The sequence below is a fragment of the Strix uralensis genome, chromosome 6 (genome assembly GCF_047716275.1).
Source record: "Strix uralensis isolate ZFMK-TIS-50842 chromosome 6, bStrUra1, whole genome shotgun sequence".
NCBI lineage: Eukaryota > Metazoa > Chordata > Aves > Strigiformes > Strigidae > Strix > Strix uralensis.
This window is the reverse complement of record NC_133977.1, coordinates 12,790,550-12,811,994: the sequence shown is the minus strand read 5'-3', so window position 1 is coordinate 12,811,994 and position 21,445 is coordinate 12,790,550.

Below are 21,445 nucleotides of genomic sequence, written 5' to 3'. Positions count from 1 at the left end.
GTTTAATCACATAAGATACTTGTGTTAGTTTTTTATAACCATAAAAAAGGCAGAAAAATAAAATTAATGAAACCCATAGATGACAGTAACTTGTGAAGAGTTGCAAATACCAGAGATCCAAACCAAAGAAAAAAGAGCTTAAAGTATAGACCAAAAAAATAACAGGCAAGCTTTAGAAGCCTTAGAGCCACTGAAAATGAAAGAAGATACAAAAGATATTCAGTGGGAAGGGGAGACCTAACAAAGCACAGCACTACCAAAGTTCAGGGAGATAAAAGATCAGAAATTAGAGGTGATTTTGCAGCATAACAGCAAAAAGTTAGGGAAGCATATGGAGTCATTATGTTGTGGAGCCAAAAAATAAGGTTCCCTTCTGTGGATTTTTAGATGTAGGGGTATCTTCATTAGAGATAAATATCTTGGCAAATTCAATGGAGTTCAAAGAAGGAATGTGAAGATGTGATTAAGAAACAGTTGTTGGGAAAATCTCTAGGACATTAAGATGTATCAGTTAGGAAGTAAAGGAATCAATGGAAACCTCATGTTAATGAACAATGCAGAAATTTTCAAACTAGATTATTCCTCACAGAATATTTTACACTGCTTTGTACAATCTTGTTGAAGCAGGAAAGGGTCTGGGTTGGAAGTGGTCTAACTGGTCTTTCTATCTCACCTTCTGCAGGTGCTTGCAAACTGGTTTTTTTCCTTTCTTCCCACAATTCTATTTTCAGGGAGCTTGTGCAGACATGCAGCCTTGTTCACATTCTCTAAAGATTACTTTATCAAAGGGATGGTACAGACATGATTTTTAGGAAGAGTTCTGTACAGCAAGATCCTACTTGCTTTCAAAGGTACCATGAGTCCTTGGAGTCCCCCAAAGAGCAGTCCTCATGGCCTACATAACTTACAACCTCCCTTGTCCCTTTACTTTTAGATTTTTAGAGTTGAGGAACATCTGTTTCATAGCACCCACAAGGATTTCAGATCCTAAACTGTACTTGGGCTCCTATTTCCTCATTAGGTTGAAATTAAGAGAATTAGGAACTTGGATAACCTGTTCCCAGGCTTCTAAATTTACTAAGTAATAGAGAGGGTTTCATAAAGTACTGTAGAGTTACTTAAGCATTATTTAAGTTAATTAGGTGACATATTCCATATTAAGTTTGCATCTTACACATAAATAATGGCAACAGTATGTTCCTGCTTAAAAAATGTAAAGATCTCCATAAATCTAATTTATTTAAAATATTTAACTATTCTCTGAAAGATTATTATTGAGTTTATTTGATTTTTATTTGTCCTTCTACCTGACATATGGCACAGTACAGATGGTTCTGCATGGTATCATCAATATTTTTGTTAATTTGTAGGAATGCTTTAATTTATACATCATTTATACATCACATTTTGTCCCTGTTGAATTAATACTCAGGCTTATTTTTTAATATATTGTGCAACAGAAAGAAGCTGCAACAAGTGAGACATCTTTTGCTCCTGATAAAGCCGGTATCATAGTTAATTTATTAAGGAAAGGTCTGATTTAAAGAGATCTTTCTCCATTAGATGCAGGGGACCCAGGACCCCTGCTGCAGGATCTGATTTTTGTAGTGAATGGGAGTTTGTTACCAGATTTTGATCTTACAGATAAGTCTAGGATACAGGCTTTTCTATGGGCTGGAATATATATTTCTATTTTAGCAGTGATTTAGGAGGAAGTCTTATGTGATAGTGGAAGCATATGGTAAGTCTCTGTCACCCAGTTGAAAAGATCTACAGGGGTGATGAGAAAAAATATTCTGGAATGAAAAGTGCTGAACATGTCAATAGGCAGATTCAAAGAAGAATCTGTAGCAAAATCAGATAGCTTGGAAGGTAAGTAGCAATCCTCATCAGAACAGCTAATAAACACTGTACTTCCCCAGGGACAATGTTCTTTTTCTTTAAAGAGCAATAAATATAATGGGGCAGTTCTTGCACACCATGTGAAGGATGTGCAACCAGGTTACTTCAGATCACTTGGTCTTGTGAATCCTTCTCATTAGTCTGGAGCTGAGCAGTCACTGAGGTGGTGCAGGGATGGCCCTGGCACTACCTGCTGTGCTAAAAATTGCTCAAGGGTCAGAACTGCAGTCTTTGATGCTCATATTACTTTGTTTGACTGATATTCTCCTTCCCAAGACAGGGTCCACATTCTCTTTTAGTGTGACAGTAATGATTTCAACAGTAGGTCAGGGCTGAAGTTGATAGAAATATACAGAGGTTTCTCCTCTGTTTTCTTCCTGTAAGAAAGGAAGAGGACAAACGTGTTTGATCCATCCCCTGATCATTCCTCGTCATATTCCATCCACTTTTCCATACTCTTAACTGCTCACTCATCTCAGCCTCTGTCTCTAGATAATGCAAGTATGATTTTACTTTCATATTCTTTCCCACCCAACAAATCATTCTTGTCCTTGCCCAGATCTCCAGCTACTGCTCTTTCTTCCTGCTCTTTCACATTTAATATCAGGAAGCACATTAACTCCTGATTCATCTGTTGCAGGGTCCTTCAGCTGACTCAATGAATCTAAATTTTGTCAGCTCTTATTTACCCAAACGCAGCTGCAAATATCACTTCCCCACCTTGTCCCTTTGATAATGTCACTTTTTTCCTGTTGCATTTACCTTTGTTCTAACTCCGTCCTTTATTAAAGTACATGTGTATGATTGTCTTTATCACTGAGCACTTTGTTACCTATCTCCATCCTACCAACTCTTTTTGAGTACTTTAAAATGCTGTCTCCAGCCTAAGATGTCAATTTTCCTTCTTGCTAAAATCTCAAACAAGCACGTTAATGTTTTCTGCCATGCTATGCACCCAACTCGGAATCAATTTTTCATGAACAATCAAAGATCTTATTTTTATCAGATTTCCCCATTCCACAATGCACCCCAAAACCTGATACTAGTTTTCCCACTGTGCAAAGACAGCTGTTTATCTTGCTGATTAAAATATTACTATGATGTTCTCATGTTCTCCTCTAAATCATTATTTCTCTTCTATGTTTTGATGGTGAATATTAGGGAAAGTGTTTATCTCTTTCTGATTTGTGTTTGTACCAAGTCAGCACAATGAGGTAAAAGTCCAGATCATTTTCCCTAGCTGCTGTGAGAAATATATGTCATTAGTTCAACTGTGGCGTAAAATGAATGGCTGTCATTTGACTTCATGTGAAGTTGTAAGTGAAAATTTTCCTTTGCCTACACTGGACACATCTGAGCTATTTCTTCCAATAATTTCCAATATTTGCTTCCTAATACTTCCTAGACTTTCAATTGCCAGGTATAATCTGAGCAAAATGACCTCCCAGTTCCATTATTTATTCTAGGATGTTGTAATCTGGTAAAGTCCTTTTTCCCCAAACGTGCATAAACCAGACTCATTTATGATGAAATTTAGCTGCAGTCTAAAAAGGCATAGCTAGTTCATGCTGTAACATATATTATGTGTCAGAGGGGAAAAATATAAGTTGTGGCATTTGCTTTAAATTCAGATTATTGCATAAAATACACAACAATTAATCACAGATGGGTTACATGTGCAAACAGCCCCCATTGTCATCTACTTTACATTTGCAGAGCCAAAGTGTCACTTGTAAACAATTTAAACAGTAAGTCCCATATGCTGAATTCATGAAATCATTCCCTAATGGAAGTTAAATGAAAAACCTCATTAATACCCAGTGAGGCAGAGGTGCATATGAGAGACTCCCACTGGTTGATTTACTGTGGCACCTGCCATGGGTATGGAAATAAATAAGGGAGTTATTTTCAAGAATATGAGTAGAGAATAAGTAAAAATTAGGGTAGTCTGCTATCTAGGGGAATTTATACCATGCATGTTATGAATTGTTGGGGAAGTTACATACAGGACTGGTAGCTGGAAGTGATGCTGGGAGTTGACTCTGATACATTGAAGACTCCCAGTCACTGATTTGGAAATCTTTTTCATAGGATCTTCATCAAATTTTTTGTTATTTGGTTCACATAATTATAATTTACAAAAAACCTTGTCATGCATTATACTTTGAAACACAGTAGGAAAAAAAGAGCTATTTCAGTGATCTTATGTATGATAGGGCATTCTAGGTTAAGGCCTACCTAATGCTAAACCTGGTGATCACCTGATATGTAGTAAACAGTATTTTTTTAATAAGCCATTTGAAGTTATTCAGCCTCTCTTTGTGCTCACTTGAGTTTAACAGCATACATCTCAAAACTTATTTCAATGTGATCCTCAGAGAGGTAACCAAGTGATGTTTACCAACAGTAGGCAAATAGCCTATAAAATTCATATGCATTGATCTAAATTACACCCTTTGAGTAAAGGAAGTAGTGCTATTTCTTTTAAAGGAAGTTTTAGCACTCTGCTGGCTTTTTAATTCACTGCAGGCTGTACTTGAAGAGTGCTACATTCATCTCTAAGATAGGAAGATTGCATTTGACTGGGTCAAAATCCCAAATTGGCATAAGTCAAGTCAGTGTGGCTACTCATTAACTTCTACAAAGCTTTGTTGCTTTGTAGAACTTGAGCCGGCAGTGTGCCCAGGTGGCCAAGAAAGCCAACGGCATCCTGGCTTGTACTAAAAATAGTGTGACCAGCAGAAGTAAGGAGGTGATAGTCCCCCTGTACTCTGCACCGGTGAGGCCACACCTTGAGTATTGTGTCCAGTTTTGGGCAACTCAATACAAGAGAGGTATGGAGGTGCTGGAACAAGTGCAGAGGAGGGCAACGAAGCTGGTGAAGGGCCTGGAGAACAAATCCTATGAGGAGTGATTGAAGGAGCTGGGACTGTTTAGTTTGAGGAAGAGAAGGCTGAGGGGAGACCTCATCACTCTCTACACCTACCTGAAAGGACATTGTAGAGAGGTTGGTGCTGGTCTCTTCTCACAGGTAATTAGTGACAGAACAAGGGGGAACAGCTTTAAACTCCAACAGGGGAGGTTCAGACTGGACATTAGGAAAAAATTTTTCACAGAAAGAGTGGTCAGACAGTGGAATAGGCTGCCCAGGGAGGTGATGGAGTCACCATCCCTGGATGTGTTTAAGGGCCATTTGGATGAGATGCTGGGGGATATGGTGTAGGGGAGAACTTTGTAGAGCAGGGCTGATGATTGGACTTGATGATCCCAAGGGTCTTTTCCAACCTGAATGATTCTATGATTCTAAGTCTTGTTGACTTCAGGGAAGCCACTTGTGTTTATGATTGACCTGGGTTTAGCCCCACTAAAAGGAGTAAAGGAGTGTTACTTCATGCTCAGTATGTTCCTTTACATACACGCTTAGTTTTCCTTCTGATATTTATCACTCTGGAAAATTTAATTACAAGCAAGTGGCCAACATATATCCAGTCAGTTCTCTACATGTGAAATGTCACAAGGGGCTAGAAAACTTTAGAAAGGCTGCTGCAGTACCAGCCCTCCCCCCATCACTCAGAAGGCTAAAATGTAAAGCTCCACCGAGGAGATGAAAAATAAGAGCTATACCTGATGGTAATAAGCATGAGAGCTAGTCCAGACATGAACAAATGTTGACACATCTAGTGTGAAGAAAATATACTATTACAAAAGAAGTGTCATATATGGTTTCAGAAAGCAAACAAGCAAACAAAACTAACAGCACAGGATATGAATTTGTTATTGCATTCACAGCACTATTGTATGGCTTCCTAAACTAATTTGTTGTTACTTGATGAAGAGAGAGGGAAAAAGCCTCCTATCTCCAGCATGTCACCTTTCATTAAAATTGTGTTTGTCTGAGATTTTGTTATTTGCAGTTGCTCATCTGTTAAATTAGAAGTTTTAATTCTTCACAGTTTGTCACCTTTTTAATTCTGGTCTGTTGACACATACTTCTCTGCATTGCGGAAAGGGTTGAAAATGAAATTTAAAAGAAAATTAGCTGAGAAGAGGATAACAAAGTGAAGCATTCATTCTTTATTTTTTTCTCACTAAATGTAAGATGGGTCTAGGAGTCTCAGGTAGATGGATACCAGTGGATGTTACCACCATGACATTATACATGTTTCTGGGTAATGAACCATTTCTGCTTCAGGAAAACCTAGTATCTTATGTTTTGAAAGTTGAGAGTATCATAGGTTTGGCTTAATTATGTTGAGGAATAGGTCATTTTTTTTTAAATCTCCATTTTTCTAAAGGAATGGGATGAATCTGAACTACACATGGACAGGTACTGTCAGTCCCATTTGCTTTTCATGAGTACAATGTGGCCTTGAGTACAAGTCAAAAGGAATGGTGCCTCAGTTGCTTTTCTGTCAGCCAAGCATTTGCCAGAGCAAGTGGCAGCCAACTAATACGAAAGCCCATCTGCTTTACACAGCCTGGTGTTTCCTTACCACCATTCAGCAGCACTGGGCATGGGCTGGACTTATGGCTTAACTCAAGAGCGTTGGTTGTACTCTTACTGTTTTCTGTGAAGGAAATATTTCCTCATTCTCTGAAAGTGCAAACATCTGCAACTACTGGAGTGAATGTACTTCAGTAGTGTGTTTGGTCCAGTGGCAGGTGAAAATTTAAAAGACTCAGATTTCACCCTGTCATTTGAGTGTGGCTATACTTCAGTCATTGAAATCTGGTAAGGAAGCACGGTCTTTTGCACCACCAAATCCTGAATCTGAAACGAACACCACTGGTAAGTGTGTAGCACTCATCTTAGGGGCACCAACTTCCTTACAGGTCTTTGGGCATAAGCAGTGCTAAAATAAATTCTTTCAAGATTACAGCCAAGCTTCCCAAAACGGGGGCATTGATTACCTCTTGGCTGCCATTTTGGTTTCGTGTGCTTTTAGCTCCAGAGGGAATCAATACAAATGTATCTGAAGGATAAAAAGCCCTCCTCTCATTTCCAAATGCTTTTCAGACTGTTAAGATGTGTCATCTGTTAAGACGTCATGTTTAGAAAAGCAGGCTCCATAGTTTTCATAAGGTAACAATGTTTCCAATAGAATTATTCATGTAATAGAGGCAACTAAAAATACTATGTATCTGCTGAAAATCACATCAGACCAAAAGGAACCCCCACCAACTTCTCCTTTGGCATGGACCATCTGGCTGCACTGTAGCATCTCATATTCTTCAAACTTTAATGACCTTGTTGGTGAAATTCAACTGAACACTAATTACTGATAAGAAGGACTCATTTCTGAAAGTCAATCTAAAGCTGCTTCCTTGCATCTTTCCATTAAGGCCAGGGAAAGAAAAATAATCCCAATCAGAAATGGGTTTCAGCTAGCTAGATAACCATATACATAGATGTGTGAAGTAATTACTGAAAATGTAACCTTTGGGCAAAATTGAAAGTCTGATTTCACTGTAGACATAGCACTGTGTGTACAGGGCAAGAATGTGGCACTACTCCTAACTGCATGAAATATGTAGAGAGAAAGATGGGAGAAGAGAAAAATTAGGGTTTTTTAATCTTTATTTCTTTAAGTTTTTGTAATAAGTTGAATCATACAGCAAGGAAATTGAAATGTAAGCCGCAGTGCTCTATAGCCCTCCATAGTCCTATAGCATCTTGTCCTTTATCTATGGTGTAGCTATATTGGATGGAAAATTCACACAGTAGCCACATTCTCCAAAGACAAGAATGAGAGAAAAAAAGAGAAATAAAGGCCTAGGTTAAACATAGGAATTAGACCAATTTAAAGAGGTGATGGTTTCCTCTGCCTAAACAGAGGACAACTTGATCTGTTTAAATTTCCACTGGGGATCTTGCACCAATTCAACTAAACTGACCAAATCACATCTTTAGGTGACACGTAACTCTGTAGCTCAGGTCTGTTGGTTCTTTGTTCTTTAGATGGCCAGAACTCTCACCGGTTCAACAGGAGTTTTCCTTCAAGGAGAAACTGAGATACTCTTCAATGATTTAATGAAAAACTCTGTGTAGAATAGAGCATCATGGACTAGAGCATTTTGTCTTTTTTAGCACTTATATCCAATTATTTTTCCTTAGATCTGGCTGGTTTTGAGCTGGTGTTAGGTTGAGTAACCCTTAGGAGTGAGTGTAAAAAAGCTATTTCCTTACCCATAACTAATATAGAATTTAATAATGTTAATATATTAATACAGTCAGTTCTATGTTGAAATTCGTTGTGAAACTACCTCTGACTTAATTGTTGCTATACTTTTTCTGTCATAATGAAGGATCAGATTACCTCCCTAAAATACATGCTTCTGAAAAATACAGAATGGGTCATGCTCACCAGCTGCATTATCAATAGCTTGCTTACAGCTGCACTCAAAATGCCCATGAGGTTTTCAAAATGTATAAAATATGTGACAGTGGGTAGCCAGATGTTTTCTACTCTAAAAAAAAAAAAAAAGAAAAAAATATTTTCAGTAGTGGGAAAAACAGTAATCCTCTCTCCACAATTTTAAAGTTGGAAAACATGGAAAAATGTAAACTTTGAGCTGGATTTATTTTTTGAGATTGACAGCAAATTATTTCTTTTTAGTACACTTTAAAAGCTGATATGCAGTAGTCTGAAGGAAAAGGTAGTGCAGTGATTAAAATGTGTAAATAAAATAAGAAGGACATTATTGGCTTTTATAGGATTTGCTATACAAACAAGATTCAAAATGTTTATTCAGTAATCTTTCTTGTAATCTACTGAAAGTTATAGTTGCACTTCCCATATGGTGTCCTGAATCTCTTTACTCTCTTAGTAAATGAGTAGAATGGCAATATACACTTTGATGATAAATGTCATGATCTTAATGTTTTCCTTAGTGTTTAGATAAAATCAGACTTTCAATGTGTGTAGTTTCTTAAATGGGTAGAATATATAATAGATTTAATTTTATTATGACTGTGGTTATGCCACAGTGCTGATAAGATTAAGCAAGAAGCTTCTCCTATGACTTCTATATTTATTTACTTATTGAAATTTAAAATAATAAATTATGCTTATCCAGGACCTTAGGCAGCATAACACATCATTAATACTACAATAAAATCTCAGCAATATTAAACTAATCACTCAGTCCAACAGACTCCTACACAGATTCCCTCTCGTTCTTTCCTTGTAGGAAGAAAACCCTCAACCCTGCCGCAAAACATTATCTAACAAAAGTTTGAAGTCACCCAAATTAAAGGTAATTCAATGTGTGGGAAGGAAGTAATTCTAGAAACCTGAACTTTTATAAAAATGACTTGCTACAAAATCCCCTGTTCTTTAAGGTGAGGAATAGGGTGTGCTGGGATCCCAGTTGTCCACTGTTTGATACTTGCTTTTTCCTTTGAATTGGTGACATGGGTCTTTTTCAGGATAGCTTGCTGAGCTAACTGGTCCAATGATGAGATGTGCCATGGCTGTGATTTTCTGCTCATTTGTGAGTGTCTGCTGTAGTAGATGTTTTGTTGGAGTGCATCTGTAATGTTCTCCTTATTATGTTTCAGTCAACCAGTGTGGAGATGGCAACAACACCCTGTACCACAGATGGTCACATGCATCCTAAAACTTAGTATATATTTTGGATAAATGTATTATTTGGATTTCATTATACAATTCAGTCAAAAGGAAAGAATGAATCATTTAGGGGGTGCTAAATCCCAGCTATTAGTTACATATATGTCATTTTTTTATTTTCTGAAAAGGTAAAAAAATGCAGTCAGATTAACAGAATTTCATACATGAATTTGTCAAATCCTTGAAAGACTTGTTAATGTGAAAAAAAAAAAGAAAGAAAATTTGCATTTATTTTAGTGTCTCTCTATATAGGAACTTTTCCTCTTTATTAATAAAAAGTTTGTCATGGAAGCTCAGGCTGTATTTTGTTGTTTGTTTTAATTATCAAGCTGTATAGGGGGAAGCACAGATAGCCTCACATCTGTTGATTCATCATAAGCATCTTCCTGAATGACATTTATTGTTTTTATATGAGTCCATCAGTTTAGTTGAAATTACTTCAGTAGTTGCTGCAACAAAGAAAATTATACCATAAGGATATGCATCTTGTATAATTTTTTCTTAATTTGATACCTTAATGAAGACTCTTCTAAAATAAGGATAACATTTGTGTACTGCTTTGCACAAGCAAACCACTCTAATTATGACAGGATTTGTTGCATATGTTGATTTTCACAGAAGAGGTTTTCTTCCACACTTACACCCATTTTCCAGTTAATTACCTGAATCAGAGGTTGTAAGTACAGGGAAATCTGTAAAAACTATGACAGAACCATGGTTAGGTTTCGGCTGTGTTCCCCTAAACTTGCCATTAGATTGCATTGCCCTGTGGGAACCATTTAAAGAGCTGCAAACATGACGAGGACAGGACAGAATGTTGGCTTCAGACAAACAGAGTATTCATTAGAGATTGTCTCAAGTTCCACAAAACCTCCTGTCTTTTCTGAATAGTTTTTAGGATTTCATTCAGGTCAGGAGGGCAGGAGGGTGAGTAGTATCAGCCATGTGAAAGGGGACTGGAGAAAATCCAGAAGGAAATGGTGCTCTTCCTTCTGAGTTTGCCTGGCCACATCCAGTCCCTTTGGACCCACACAAGGAGGAAGCAGATCAAGGGAACCACAGGGTGGTGCTGATATTTCATTCCTGATACTTGCAGTATTTGATTCCTTTGGAGGCTGTCTTCTCTCAGCATTGGCTAAGTCAGAGCTGTTTTGTTAATCATAACATCACTAATTTCCTTTCCTGCTGATAGCTGCATGGTGGTTTTGCTGCTGTCACTCCACAGTAATGAAATGTCATTGCAGGTGGTACAAAATGTGGCAAAGTTAAACAGTTGGGAACAAACGGTCTTCTCAGTTACAGCAGTTCGATGGCATGGATTTATTTGAGAGGAGATGCCTCCCTTTTCTCAGGAAGGTTCCCTTTTACTCGTATTCAAAGGGTATTGCATAAATGGTCTGTTAATTCTCACCAGCTTGGTCTTTCCGTGGAGGGTACGATAGAATTTGTTCCATGCTTGGCTTATCATTTCTAACATGCTCTTTTCTAGTCACTGAAACCTTCTTCAAAGGAGATGAAAGCAACCCAGTCTGCTGAGACAGCCTGGGCCAGCTGCACCCTGAGAATGGGTGAGAGAACACACTTTGTACCCCCGCTTCTTCCCTACCTTATGCAAGTGAAGGGAGCACAGGAGGAGCTGTATCCTGAGTCACAGCTATTTCCCAAATTATCTACTTGTGTGCCAGAGCCCATATCTGTGCTGAGTCCAACAGCTCCTTTCAGTGCTTGGAGGGTAATTTCAGTTAACAGATGAATTCAAGAAAACCGCAATCTGCTCGTGGAAAACTGAAGCCCAGAAAGAAAGAAAGAAAAAAGAAAAAAAATGAAAAAAGAAAAAAAGAAGGGAGAAGAGGGAAAATAAAGAAATAAAAACTGTGTCATAAAGTTGAAAAACAACAATTATGGTCCTAATATTAATTATCTCATCTCAAATGATTTCCCAAGGTGTTTAATTTCTGAAGGAGTTATTCATATGGCAAGCAATATTTTAGGGGAGAAATTTGTATACTACTTTTATCATAGTCACCACAGCCCAGAATTATTTCAAGTGAATTTCAAGTGCTGGTTCATGATGGCAGCTGTGGGAATAATATACCAGGGGACTCCATTTCCTCAGCATTATTGCTCAGCAGCTTCTGAGCAGAGAGTACACGCTTTTAATGGTGCTGCAGAAGCCTTCTGGGCCATTTTATGGAGCCATTGCACTCAATCTGTGCTCAGAAAAATATTGCTGTCTTGCAGAGCAAATAAAGCCAGGAAAAAGATTGTAGTGAGACAATATATCTTTTTTTTCCAATCTTCTATGCAGATCAATACAAACAGTTCGAGTTGATTGAATGTTGTAATTCTTTGCCCAGTTCAGATCAAAACCGTAAAAACTAATATACTGAAAGAGTCACCCAATCTTGCTTTAAATGTCAAGCTTTTTTCTCTTGTAATGCATTAATTAATCACGCAATCTGGTTGGTAGATAGGAACCATCATTTACATTCCCATTTACAAAATGTGTGAGAGCTTGTTAGATAAATTCATATCTGATAACTTCTTTGAAGTTTCATTTTGATGGCAGCAGAGCTTGATAGTTCTCTTTCTATATGCTTATGTCAGAGATTATAGCCTGCTTAGAAAATGCATTCGGCACAGTAGCTGGGGTCTACACTATTGTAGAAGTACTACTGCATGTTCCACATAACCTAGTAAATACAGAACTTTGTCTTTAAAATATTGGAGAAAAGAGAAAAAAAAATAGACATAGGCATATTGAGAGGTGTCCTGCTTCCTCAGAAAAGGTTCCGTTAAAAATCTTAGTTAAAAGCCTCTATTAAAAGCTTTCAGGAACAAATGTGCCTTGTGTGGCCCCCTGAAGCCTGATGAAACACCCACCAGACTGATTTGTAGCTTAGGGATGCACAAGCACCACAGTGGACGTTAATTGCCATCACGGCAAAGTCTCTTCCTCTCCTTTTTTTTTCTCATGGTGAACAATTTATGGGCAATGAACCACAAGAAAAAAACTGTTACTGATTAGAATGAAAATGCTGAAACCTCTTAAATTATGGCATCAGGCAGGAGCAGCACTGATGTAATTACTATGTTAATGATCAAGTAATATTTAAGTACTCCTGTGTGATTTTTCTAGTATTTTTTAGTACTCATCTCTAATGTCCTGCAGAGGGTTTAAGAGCTGTTGCCATTCTCCTGCTGGGTTCCCATGCAGAGAGTTTGATAGCTGCCGCTAGCCCCAGTTAGGTCTCGCAGCGGGGACCAGGACTCCTGTTGCTACACTGCTCTTCTTCTCATGTGTCGTGTTGAGGAGTTGCCCATAATCACCTCTAAGAGCCCCTTAGATTCTGCTGTAGGCGTCTAAAGAGGCACCGGCACTGTGATTAGGTTAGGATTTTTATTGGAGACTGAAAGTCTCTCACTATTCCCTTCTCTGAGTCCTTTTATACTCAAGGCAGAACTAGGAGACAAAAGGCAAGGAATCAGCAAGGCCACTTTTGCAAAGGAAACATGGAATACACATACCCATACTTCTGAACTTTTGCTATGCTACATGTTATTCTTGACACAGCTCTTGCAAACTAGCTGCCGGTAATTTTTAATGTAGAGTATTAATGTATCTAGATACTTTTTTGGGGAAGAAAATAGAATGCAACTGTGATTTGAGTCTGACAGCTGATTCCCCACTGCACCTGCCACAGAGTTGCCTTAACACCAATTGCCCTTCACCTAGCTGACAACTTTGAGCTGGAGGCTAATGATTATTTACTGGGAAAGCAAATGTTATAATGCTATTACAAAAAACTTAGAACTTTTTTATTCCAAGACATTGCTGAAAGTGGGAGCCTGCAGATGTTGTGTTTCTTGGTTCTGTTTTTTTTTCTGCTTTTCAGTTATTTAAAGAAGCCCTCTCCAGGTCTAGTGATACAGACATAGGAATGCAAATCCCAAGAGTGAATCTACAATTAGATCACAAATTAAGGAAGTTTACTTTTAAGTCATTGCTGTAAAGTCCTACACCTGATTTTTAAATTTAATTTAATTTTAGTGCTGATGACCAGTGATGGATGCAGAACCTCTGTGCTAAGGTCACCAAGGCTGTTGGACCACAGTCATGGTGAGTAAGAACCTCCTGTACTGGTCACAACTTTTATTGTTATTGGTCACTACCAATGCTTTTGCATTAGTTTCGCAGCAGAGAAAATGTCCCATATTTCCACTGTGCCATGGTTTGACTGGAAAAATTAACCTGAAATTTCCATGTGTGATATTTAATCCTCTGTGTGTTTCTTTGTATTGTGACCTTCTACCTGGGGAAACTGTGTGAGTCAGAAATTTCATGTGTGTGGAGCTGAGAGTGGTGCCTGTCACTTGAGGGCAGGGCTTGCTGCAGAGGTGCTGGTCCAGGGCTCTCCTCCCTGCCTCCTACATGAATGTCACCCAAACAAGTTCTGTTTCTCAAGGCTTGTAAAGCCATCCAGAGCTTGGCTCGCTGTGACTGTCTCTACAGAGTGAAAGTAAAGTATGAGTGCTGTGACATATCATTGCTTTTCTGTTTAGAAGGAGCAACCCACAGCCCTACTAATGAATCCTGATATTTGGCAGAGCCTGATACCCTGATTCTGATAGAGCAATAGAAACAAGGGACAAAATGGCAAACTTACTACAATAGGAAAAAACAAATGGATGCAAAAAGGGAGCATGGAGCAAAGTGAATCAAGGATACAGTGTGAAAGAGGGAACAATCTCAGAGCTTTTGCAATTTAGTTGTTACTTACACAAAGCTGACAGCATGACAAGAGATCTTAAGGAACAAGGCAATAGCCTGTCCCTATGCTGAGCAGTCTAGGGAGGTTTATGGCTAATTAACATTAACTGGAAGTACTCTTTGCAAGCTGTCCTGCAGCTTTTCTGCCCTCCTTTGTCCGCAACTCTCTGTTCCTGTTTGGTACAACCACAGCATGTACTGACCTTGGAGGCACCCAGGTACACAATCTGAGCCCTCAACAAGGAGGATTGAGACCTCCTCCCCATGAGAAATAAGAAACAGAAGGCAGAGAAGAAAACAAAGTGACAGGATTACAGCGTGAGTCAGAAAGATCAATAACATTAACAGCAACGTGGAAAAGAAAGAAAGAAAGAATCAATAATAATAATATGTAGTCTTGAAGTTTAAGAGTGGAAAGAGGTTAACTGAGCAGCTTAGGGGCTTAGTGAGAAAAGAGTCTAACAGGCTTTCTTAATGCCTTGCATCTGTGAAAGACTGAAAACCTGTACTTTAATAGTTCAGCAAGGATAGTTATTATGTGTATAAGCCATAGGGCAGAGAATTTGTTCTGAGGCTGGGAACTATCTTTCAGATTTCTACAGTTCAGATTCAGTAGATGAGCAGCTCTACCACATCATGCTTTCTTTGTAGTATAAAGTTGCTGGAAAAGTACCCAGCTCTTATAATCTGTATGCATGTTTATGGGTCTGCCTTCTTTTATTCAAATTCCTTATGTGCCTTTGACCAACAAGAATTTTGCTAGACATTTGACATGCTGCATTACCCACCAAAGATACCTTCTCTGATTGTTCCCTTCACATGTGTCAGGGGTACAGAGCTTGGCAGGAATTTCTGAGAAGTGATATGAACTGTTCATCTGTCCTCTGCAGACCATTGGAAGCACATGATGGAGGAACAAGTATCCCCAAAAAACAGGTGACCGAGACACAAGACTACAGCCAAGATACTTGTGAGATTTTGTTATAGGCAAGTAGAATTAGTTTGAGGATAAATATTTAAAGATGCTAAATGGCAAGCTGAATTAGTTCTGCTGCAGATAGTGATAAGTATCTTTATTTCTCTAATAACAGACAACTATGTGGCCAACTACTTTTAGTATTAATAGATGCTTTCCCCATAAATGCCAATTCAGCAATAGGATTCTTAACTGCCTGTAAATGTGCATTACTAATTTTGATCTTCCATCAGTAATCTCAGCCTGAACATAGACATATGCATTCTCCACACACAGAAATTCTTGAATCTTCTTGCTCTGTTTTACAGGAAACATTTCAATCCTTTACATTAAGCAGATTTTGTAAGGATTTGTTCAGTATTGAAAGGAAACCTATTGTAAGTGCTAATCTGAAAACGGAATTTTGCTTTTTAACAACACTACAGGAGGTCCATAAGCATATTTCAAATGATATTTTAATAACTGATGCTTAAATACTTTTAAAGCAACACTGTAATTAGATGTGTCTCTTTGAACCTTTCAGTTAAATAATTGCATACTAATGTAAAGAAAACCAGCTTTTCACTAAAGAGTTTTTGCAGTCATCAGCTGAGATTGATACACTTAATAAGCAGTTGTTATTCAAATAAACATTCAATAATGAGTCATTATAGCTGTATTAAATTCTTAGGGCCAAGTGCTGCAGCTTGTACTCCTGCAAGTGGGCAGAGTTCCCATTGACTGAATGGGAGCTTTGACTATACAGTCAAACGAATTGTAGGACTTGTCTCAAAACTAACTTGAAAAACTAATAAGGAAAAATTACGCTGTGCTGAAACTAACTGAATTTGAAAACAGACATTTCATTTCTTACCTATTGCTTTTTCCTTAAGCCATATACTTGAATTACATCTGCATATATTTCTTGTACAATTCATCTTCACATCAACTAAAAAGGGGGTGTCTAGTTCTAACTTCATGATACTTCAAAAATGGTATTTAGATGTCTATTTAACATAAGTACTTATAAAAAATCTTCCCAGGAACTAAGACACCTCTGAAGATCTTGCTTACTATTATTTTTTTTTCTAATATGATCTAGCTCTTGAATAAGAGTACCATTCTAGTCTAAAAAAAGATTTTAAAATCACTTTTGAATTGAAAAAAAATCTGTCAAAACCAGTGAAATACTGAGCTTAGCTGACTTGAAAGGGAGACTTCTGTAAAATTTGTCCTCTTAGAGGACACAGGATCCATTTCCAAAATACATACTTTTCTTCATTTTAAAGAAGTAAAATTAGCATCTTGCTTTTTTGGTGAACTAAAAATATTTAAAACTGGTGGTGATTAGCTGAAAGAATTAATTTCTAACATGAACTTAAACAGTTTTATGGGTAAATATTTTCATTCAAAATGCAAAGTTGATCTGTAAAAACCAGCAAATATTCTTCCATATTGTTGAAAACACATGGTTTTTTAGTTACGACAAAATTTTAAATATTGATAGGTGTCCAAACCAGCTGTAAACACTTCCACTAAAGTTTAACTACAGCATTTTAACGTAGCTGAGAAAGTTACAATGACCGGACAAATACATAGCAGTACTTGTGTGGCATTGCAGTTAACAAAGATCTGTAACAAAGGACTTCACTAGCCAGTTGTGATGTCTTTTTATTTAGTGGTTCACGTTGCATCTTTCTTTCATGAAATCTGTCTGTTACACTATCCCAAATATTTTTATTTGATCAGTATTAGAAATAGGAGTTTCAGTTTTTCTTCTTGTGTATAATTTTTGAGCCGTTAAGATGGTGTTCAGACATCCTTTACATCACTTGTTAGCAAGCATCAACTTTTCAGCTTTAAAGCATAAATATTGTACTTTCTGCTAAAGTTGAATTGACAAGAATATGCATACATTTAATATCCTTGTGAGACTTGAAGCTAATAATTTGAATTTGAAAAAAGTACTCTGTCCCTTTTAAAGTTTAATACTTGTAGTTAAGAACAATTTGGTATAGCAATAGTCCTTGAAATGCTTTTGAGACTTGGTTCCTGAATTACCCCTCTAAAAAAGGAATTACTCTTCTTTTTTTCTTCAAATAATGTTGTTTGGGAGTTCAGGCTGCACAATCCACAAATGTCTCAGTGTGGATCCCAAGTGGAGCTTGTGCTTGTTATTTAAATTAGTGGTTTTGAGCTTGTTATGTAGAGTGGCATTTGAGCTCTCTCAGACTAGAGCTCTACAAGGTGAATGACTTGCACAAGGACTCCATGGCGTTCTTTTCAATCTACCTTCAATCTCCCTCAAGCCTTAAAAAAAATCAGTTTCACTATAACAAGAGTTTAGACTTTAACATGCAAAGCTCACAAGCCCTTAGTCTTCAAAAGGCCAATTTAAAATGAACAAGAAGAAAACCCACAACACAATCTTGTTGTGTTAAGCCTGCAGGTGAACTGCATAGTTAGTGGAAGTTCTTGATTGTCCCCAAATCTGACACTGGAAGTTTGTACCTAAAGGAAGGAAAGGTTAGAGGGTTTTTAGCTTCAATGGATATATTTATATATGAGCTCGAGTCATGTCATGACATCCTACATTCTAGGAATGCCTGATGAGAGCAATTTGACTTTCCATCTATGAAAAGACTTGGAGGTCCCTTTCGGAGAAGAAAGGTGCTGACCACACTGAGTGGATGCACAAGGGAGCGTGCTGTAAGACCTCCTGTGGGATTTTGATTGGGTTCACTTAACGAGGTTTTTGGAAATACCTGGCCTCCGGTTTCTAGTAAAATAGTTAATAATAGTTTCCTTAGTATGTAACATTAATGGACCTCAATGTTCTTCTTGAATAAAGCAGTTTGCATGCCCTGTTACATAGCTATGGGGAAACGAAGGCCCCAGAACTGTACTGTGCTCAAAGTTACACAACATGTAAGGTCTGCTATACCCTCATCCAGTGGTTTCCTTGTCAGTCTTAGTCAAGACCACTGCTTATTGTAATCATTGCTGCTCCTTTGGTAAGGACATTATGCTGGTGTTCCTTAAGAAAGGTGCTCTGTCAGTGAGCTGTAGTACACTAAGTACAGGCTTAAAAGTAACAGCTAGTTCTAAAGTAATAGTAGTAGGTGAAGATGGTAGTTTTCTCTAGTCATCTGGTCAAAACTCACAAGCTAATATTTTCACAATGAGTTTGTTAACATTAGACACTGTAATTCAGAGAAAATCTAAAAAACCAAGACACTAATTTAATTGTTCAAATCTGAATATATATCTACTTTTAGACAACAGCTGTAGGACTTGCCATAGCACAATAGTGGGAGTAATAGCCAACTCTGGTTGCGCAGTTAAGGTACAAACTAGATTCAGTTGAGTCTGACTCAATATCATAAGGTTTTAAATAGTCTGAAGGAATGACTAATTAAAACCACAGAAATATAATTAATAAAGTACCCCATTGATTCACCAAGGACAACCGTGGTGGTAAACCATGCTACTGCCTTTCTTTGGTGAGAAGGATTGCCTTGTGGGTTTAAAGAAAACGGTGGACCTAATTTCTCTATGTTCTAATGCAACTGATACGTATCTCATGAGACTGTGTGGGTTAAGCTGAAGAACATCACAATGATAGTAAGGAAGGTAAACTTCTAGCTAATGGGAAGCTAATGGTAAATCATAAAAAGTAGGAAGGATTAGGTTGCAGAGAAGTCATTAGTGGAAGAGTTGACCTTGCATTAGATATCAGTCAATATTTTCATTAGTTTCATGACAGAAAATGAGAACATGCTGTTGAAATTGCTAATGATGTGAAGCTGAAAATCTTCATCAACAGAGGAAATAAACATCAGGAGGATAAGGAGTGCACTTAAGAGGTCTTCTCTTACGGGAAGCCTTTTCTTCCTTCCTAGAATAAGTTTTGCAAAATTATAGTCTCATTCAGGATTGCTCAGTTTGGTGTTGTGTTTGAGATTCACTGCAACAGGGCTCCAGAATGATAAATATCTAAAAGGTCTTTGGCTCTAGTATTTTGAAGCACTAGCTCATTTTAAAAGGTCATGATTGTAATGATCTCTGTGTATCTATAACTACATGCTAACACTGTAAGAATTAGCACATACTTCCTAGGAACCAGGTACACTACTAGCACACTGTAGCAGCGAGTGATGTTGAGCAGCTAAAGAGCAGTTTACAGATTGCTTGGCTAATCAGAACTGTTTTGGCTAGTTACACTTGGTGTATTTACAGACATATTACACATTTAAGATAATACTAATCCAGCCCAGCCTGCATTTTCTAAGTAGCATAAAAGCCTGCAGCCTCACACAAAATCTACTGAGTAGCTGTACAACTCAATCCTCCTCACACTAACTCTAACCACCAGACTCTTCTTCAACAAGAAGAGTGAGCTAGCCCTCTGTTTTCCTTTTTAGGATACAAGCCTAATTAAGTTCAGGTCTGGCTGATTGTATTCCTGTGGAAAATCTCCAGCTGGAAATCTGAAACCTCTTGCAGTTCTCTAATGGCTGCACCAACAGGCAAAATAATATGGGTTATGTAATAATTATCTTATAAAAACAATTATAAATTATACTATCAAAAGTTAAAAATCATTACAGGTTGTGTAATAAACCTGGTGTAGATCAACCATCTTGACCTGTCACATTCACCTGTGCATACTAGGGCTGAATGTGATCCATGCAGAGTCACAGAGACAAATGTCTGCAGAAATATTAGGGTAGATTAACAAACTCACCTTAAAGAATTATTATGTGTTTGTGTGTTGTTGGATATCAGACTGCTGCAAGAAAAGAGCAGAAAAGCACAGCTACCTGAAGTTTCTCACTCAAACTAATGCTTTGAAAATTTTCTGCATCATTCCTTGCAAGTTTTAAGTTACAACATCAGCCATGTCTAATATATTGAAAGGTCGGTAAGGGAACTAATAAAAGCCTGTTATAGATCAGGCATGTGCCTTGCAATAAGAATCTGCAATAATTTGAGTAGCTATAATAGTTTCTAAGAGAATTGCCACATACATAATGCCAGTGATTTCTAGTATTTTCTGCTCCCTGTGGGAGGATGGACATATATTACTGGAATTTGTTGCATAATGATTCACAAGAAAGGCAGTTCATAGTCCCAAATCAATTCTTATCTGTCTTTTTAGGATCAAGACTACATGTGATTAAACTTAAGAGTAGAAACAAGTGTATGCTATTCCTACTCCTAAAAAAAATACTGCAAAAGCTCTTTAATGTTATTTGTCCATGGTTTTATTCTTTCCCCTTCATATTCCCCTTCATATTTTATTCTTTCCTCTTTATGTTTAACACATGTTAAAAGTGTTATTCAGTTCATGAAATTTAAGAGTAGCTTCTGAAAGAGAAATGGGTGCACCTTCCTTTACTAAGCAGCTGAGTACAGCTATACCAATTTATGGGTTAATGTTTGCTCTCAGTGGGACAAATCTGGAATAAACTAGTTTAAATTGATGGGGCCAGTATCTTTTTACACTGAACTAACAAAACAGGGCTTGGGTTCAACAATTGCTGATAGCCAGACTGCAAATGAAATGGGGAGAGCAATGCACACTTGGTGAGAAATGCACAAGTGACAGCTACTTAAATTAAATGCAGATCACAACTACCAATCATTCCCAAAGAAACCACCATCCCACATTATATGTTCTGTTTCTTTCATGAGAGTCCTCTCTTGAATAGATTTAGATTTTCATGTGATCCTGTAAGCCTTCAAATGATGAAGAAATAAAGTAAAAATAGGTTAGCTGTAAACTTTAACTATTAGATTGACTATGCTTGCACTGGAAGTGCTGATAAAAAGCCCATATCTAAAATGAAGCTAGTATATTAAATTAATGATCCAGCTACTGTACAGCAGTAGTAATGTATTTTAGTTACGGTATTTTTGATTGGCTGAATAAAATAGCTTATTTACTTGTAAATACTTTAATAGAAACAAAAACATTCTAAATGACTCGTATAATGATTTTTCTTAAGAAATGATGGGATAATCACTTCTGAATCTATTCATGGAGAAAAATTAATACAAGTATGACAAGAATGGGTACATTTATCAGCAAGATGACAGAAAAAGATTCTAATAAAATAACTAATATTCAGGATAATATTAATTTTCTTCTTCTTTCAGAAATATTCCTGGAAGATATTATTT